Source organism: Triticum dicoccoides, chromosome 7A (assembly GCF_002162155.2).
Source record: "Triticum dicoccoides isolate Atlit2015 ecotype Zavitan chromosome 7A, WEW_v2.0, whole genome shotgun sequence".
Lineage (NCBI taxonomy): Eukaryota > Viridiplantae > Streptophyta > Magnoliopsida > Poales > Poaceae > Triticum > Triticum dicoccoides.
In genome coordinates, this window is record NC_041392.1 from 676,113,777 (window position 1) to 676,119,705 (window position 5,929).

Here is a 5,929-nt window from a genome sequence, read left to right on the forward strand (position 1 = left end):
GTCGAGTCCGTCATCCCGCATGCCTCATTTGAACATTCCGCCGAGTATCATTCGCATGTACCCACCCTAGTCCTCTTTCAATATATCTCCGGACCCCGAGGTGAAATCGAGAGGGAACGAGTGGGGGCACGTGATACTTAAGGCGAATTCAAAATTTTGAACCGGTGATGATAGCATCCGCAAATCATATATAAAGGGTATTCAATGTTCGTTTCGTTTTTGAACGTACAATATACTCCCTCCTATCCTTTCTACTCCGCAAATCATATATAAAGAGTAGTTTACGTATAAGTTTTATGTGTAGTCAAAGTATATCTACTTTGATAAAAAAGATATCAACATTCAACAACGCCCAATCAATATTGTTAGATTCGTACGTACTCCTAGATTTGTACTCGAGATGGTTTCCAATTTGACTATTGACAAGATTAATAGTACATGAGATGTATATTGTGAAAATTATATCATTGGAAACTCCTCTCACATACGAATTTGACCGTATGCTTTGTGTAAGTTGCATGTCATATATTATTACTCTAACATTTGGTCAAAGTAGTATAGTGGAAGTGGATCCTCTGACGTAGGTATCCCTGCCTTACCCTCCCTTTCGGTCACTTACTGGTGGACCCCATGCTTGCTAGGCCCCGCATGTCAGTTACTCAATGGGTTCGGCCACGTCAGGGGATCCTCATCCGTAGTAATACTCCCTCTGTTTTTATTTACTCCGCATAAAACAGAGGGAGTGGTGGTATAATAAATGACGCGGGCGGGGGAGGGGGAGGAACGTCGGTTTGCTCTCAACTGCGGTCCCACAAGCGAGCGAAAATGCAAGACGAAGCGCATTCCATTTGGTGAGCGACATGGAGGGTCCAACGTGTCGGGCTGCAACGCGAAAGTGACAAGAGTGATGTACAATCAAAACCGATTGACCGGTTGTCACCGAAACCTCTATTCACACCAGAACCTTCGCTGCTCGGCCTACGCCAGCCACTGCCCTAAAACCACACCAAATCTCCAGCCCACTCCCCCACCTTTTGATCCCCTAGCCCGCATCAAGCGTCCCCTAGTTCGCCGGAAAGCCATGGTGCGCCAAAAGATCACTTACTACAAGATGCTAACGCCGGAGCGCCGTGCAGAAATCGTGGTGGCGGTCGGCGCCACAGACCTCCGTTCCCAAGCTCGCTTTGCGGCGGGCCAATCCCCGAGTTCTCTGGAGCCAAGCTACGAGGAGGAGTAAGACGATCCAATGTTCATGGCGGAGGTCGCAGCGCAGAAGGCCCCCGATGGTTATGAGACGATGGACGTCGACTTCGTGCCGGCGTCCGAGTCCCGCATGGTGCAGGCGGACCAGCGGTTCAACATGGCGATACTAAAGGAGGACTGGGAGGCAGAGGCTCAACTCGACGCGGAGCGCGGGCATGCCGCTACCATCGAGGCTCTCCTGCCGGCGGAACCGTATGTCGTGGATGTGAACCGGGTGGCGGAGGCTCAACTTGAGGCGGAGCGCGCGGATGCCGCTGCCATCAAGGCCCTCCTGCAGGCGGAACCGGACGTCCTGGACTTGAACCGGGCGGCAGAGGCTCAACTCAACGCAGAGCGCGCGGATGCCACTCTCATCGACGCCCTCCTGCAGGCGAAACCGGACGTCCTGGACATGAACCGGGCGGCAGAGGCTCGGCTCGATGCAGAGCGCGCGGATGCGCTGCCATCGAGGCCCTCCCGGAGGCAGAACCGGACGTCCTCGACTTGAACCGGGATATGCTCTCGTCCGTGCAGAGCGCCTGCACGCTCCGCATGAACGAGTAGCTGGAGGCCGAGGACAACCACGGTGCGGAGACACACGTCGGCAGCGACGGCTGGTTCGCGCCGGCAGCCAAAGACGACGAGGCCGTCTCTTTCCGTGAGCAGTGATAGTTTTTCTTTATGTTGTTGTTTTCATGGATCTTTTGCTGTGTAAAAACATATATTTGTTATGCAAGTCGCCTGACTTGGGTCAGTCTACCATTTCAGGCGGTTGGATGAATATCCTACGTCTCCTAACCCTTCTTTCCTTCTTCCTCACCTCTTCTTCTTCCCCAACAGACCACCGCACGGGCCGTACAGATACTCCCCAACATGCGGTTGGATAAACATACTCGATGAACACAAATTATGTGTCAGCGATAGGATGTCTGAGTTTGGTGTGTTCACATGCGACAGCACGCGTCAGTTAGGGTGCGTTCCCTTGGTTGGGTTTGCGGCATGCAGGAGCGACTATCTGAGGGTGCGGTGCGACCGCGGCTTGCATGAGCGACCGTGTGAGGGTGCGGTGCGACCACGATAGCCGTGCGCAAGTATACGTCCTTATCATTTTGAAAACTTTAGGCAAGCTTGGCAAAAATGTGTGGCGAAGTTTGGCAATGCAAGGCCTAGACCCAAACAGGATAAGTACGTACGTACTAGGAGTACTAGTGTTAAAAAAAGAAAGGTTGGGTTTTCCTTTGCGGGATTTAATCGATACAAATCCTCGTTTCACGTGTCAATTAATGCGTATTTTCTTCTCCAAAGACCAAAGAGCTAACCATCTCACTCCTCATCGCTTGATTAATGCAGCGCCATGCAAACCAACCTTCTCACTTCCGCATGCATGCAGGGGATATTAATGTCCTTGGTTGCTAACCCCATCAATTTTGCCTCGATTAGTGTTAGTGGCCCTTTCCAAATTGTAATTTTGATATAGTGGCCTTGTGTACAAAAAAAATGGAGGTAGTAACTATATTTGACTTCCTTCCCCATTAAGGTGACGTCGACGATATTTTTTGTGTGGTGGTTTGGTGAAGTGCGTTCGACGGAGAACACCATTGAGAGAGACCACGGTAAGTCGTTCGCAAGTGCCGCCTGCAAGCCGAGACAACTGCCTTATTTGCATCCAGGAAGTCCTTTACTAGTACTACTAGGAGTAACTAATGCGTTGAGATGGCTTCCCGAAGAAGACGATGGAGAAGCGGAGTCAGCAAAGAGTGAAATGATGGTTGCTTCGTCCATGCTTTTGTGATTTGACGCCTCACTGCTTTGTGATTTGTGATAGAAGGGACAGGGGAGTAGACTCTGTGCTCTATACTGTAGTACTACATGCGTCCAAGCATGGGAGAAAGAGGAGAGACGTTGCATTTTTCTATTCCTTCAATCAATCAATCACGGAGCTTCGATTCCATCTTTTTGGCTTTGGCAACACCGTCCACAATGGTTCCCATGATGCCAAAAGCTATTTTCACATTTGGCTACACATTGTGGATGCTCCTAATCGTACCACTTGGTTTTGCTCCTGTGTGCTATCTATACAAATCTCAATTATATTGATCTAAAAAATTATAGAATCGAGATTAGTAAAAAGGAGGTGATTTTGCCGCGCGGATGGCGGGGGAGGTTTCTTATTTGAGCAATGCTACATCCACGTAATGGTTTATGTAAAGTTATGAACTGATGTGATGTGGGACTATTTGATTGGATTAAAGGAGAGGATTAGGCCCACCCCACCTGAAAATCAGGGGGGCATATATAGATTAGATGGAAAGTATACATAGCAGCTCGTAGCCCTTTGTAAGTCTAGGATTAGGCTTCTTATTTTCGGAGGACGTTGTCCTGGCGGTTCGCTAACATGCGGTCCCACGTGCCAGTGCTTTACCAAGCCGATCCGCGTCCCACATGAGGCAGAACAACGGTAGAAGCAACACATGGTTAAGTTGAAGAAGATGAGGGAGAAGTGGATTCAACAACGAGTGAAATGATGGTTGCTTCATCCCTCCAACATAACTGCGGGAAAGGTGCAACTTTGTGATTTGACGTCTCATTGATCATTACTACGCCGGTGCCATGACTGGGGTGCTTCACCCCGGCTGCTCTGCACTGTATTCCGGTATGGCACGTGGACCTGGTAGCTTGATGTCCCACATGTCGGCGAAAGGGACTAGAAGATTTATGAAAGCGAGTGCTCCACTCTTACGACGGAGGAGTAGACGACACGACGGCCCAGTGAACTGTCACTTGTACTATATAGTACTAGTATAGTTTTGCTGTTTCGCACGATCCATCGATACAAACCCGATTAAATAGGAAAGGGTGGGATTTTTCCCGCGCGGTAGATTATACTGGCCATACATTTCAAAGGCAATTTTAATGTATGCAAACTAAATAATTATAAGTAACAATATGATATCTAGTAAAACTAAAAACACATATGATTTATTGTGTTAGAGTGTAGTAGTAGTGCTGTATTGCATAGTTGTTAGATGTAACATGTGAGAACGTGTAGAGATGTAGTTTTGGAGGGCCTACAGAGAGAAAAGCGTAATACGGTCACCGAACTTCAGAATAAGCTGATTACGGTCACTATATACGTTTTGCGGTGATTATACAGTCACTTGCTCACAGCTCAGCATCGGATTGCACTCTGTTGACCGGCCAAATAGTATGCATGGCGCCATGTTGACTAGTTAAATTGACCATGTTCGTTGTGGGTCCCACCTGTCAGTTCGCATAGGCAAAAGGTCAGATAAACACAAATTTACGCAGGCGCGACAAGGCTCCAACCCGTGCGCGGGAATCACCTGGTTGTGTATGTGTCTGTTAGGGCCTGATGTGTGCGCATGCACGTGTAGGTTGAGCACTTGAGCGTGAGAGTGTGTGTTGGTCGTGTGGTGTACTGGTGTGCGCATGCATGCGTGCGTGTGAGTATTGCGTGCGTGTGTGGCTGCGTGTGTACGTGTGAGTGTTGCGTGCGTGCGTGGGTGCATGTGTTTGTGTGAGTGTTGCGTGGATGCAGTTCGTGTGCATGCGTGCGTGTGTGTATAATTACCACACCAGCTCTTGTGTGTTAAAACAGACGGCTCAGCATACCAATACAGGGCCACCTTGTCCGCTGTGCCCGTGGTCATGACTTCGAACCACCGTCCAAATATTTTTTTGTCGTTTGTTTTCACTCTTACTAGCAAGATGCCCGTGCATTGCACGTAACATCAAGATGCATTTGTATGACTTGTTTATCTTGTGAGAGAAAAGGATGAACGAGGGAAGGCCTTATTTGCAAATGTGGAGAGGTGTGTGGGTACCTTTTTGCAAAATTGCCATAGTTTCTTTCCTATCCGTCAGATATAAATCGGATGGCCTATATTGCAGGATGGCAGGCACACCATCATCACCAACTCTGTTTTTATAAGAGTGTATTTTATGTATTTTATAAGAGTGTAGATGTAGAGTAGACACAAGTCGATAGGTGGGCACGATGGTAGTGAGATAATGTGATGCAACACTAGAGGTGCCACGTGGAGCGTTTAACTGGTCAACTAGTCATGTCATGAGCAAATACAGAGTTGTACGGTGATCCCGTGACTGCATAATAACCACTAAACATAAATGGTGACCGTGATGAGTGGATTCTGAAGTCCAATGTACGTATCGTGCTTTCGCTTCCAATACAATGATCGTCATTGCATATATTGTGAGAGAAAGATGAAACATGCCTGAATTTTCTAGGGGGCTTAATTTTAGAGGACCTGGAGATAGTTTTGTGTGCATACGTGAAAGGGCGTACAGGGGGGTATGCGATGGAGAGAGAGATGCTCTTCGTTTCTCTTTATTATGACTAACTTTGTATATAGTATAAAAATATACAAATTCACAGTGCGGAATAAATATCATTGTGGGCACCATGCAATGCAAATTAGCATTCATAGTCCTCCATATAACTTTGTAATGTTGTATATATGTAGAAACTCTAAAATATTTTTTGGCCACACTTTATTCAAAAGGAATGTTGTATGCGAAATAAACATGAAGAGATGGCTTTTTAGATCAACGGGGTACGTGATGTAACATGTGTGAATGTGTAGTTGATGCATTTGGCGGGGCCTAGAGAGGTATGTGTGTGTATTATGTATTCGAGAGAGGCATG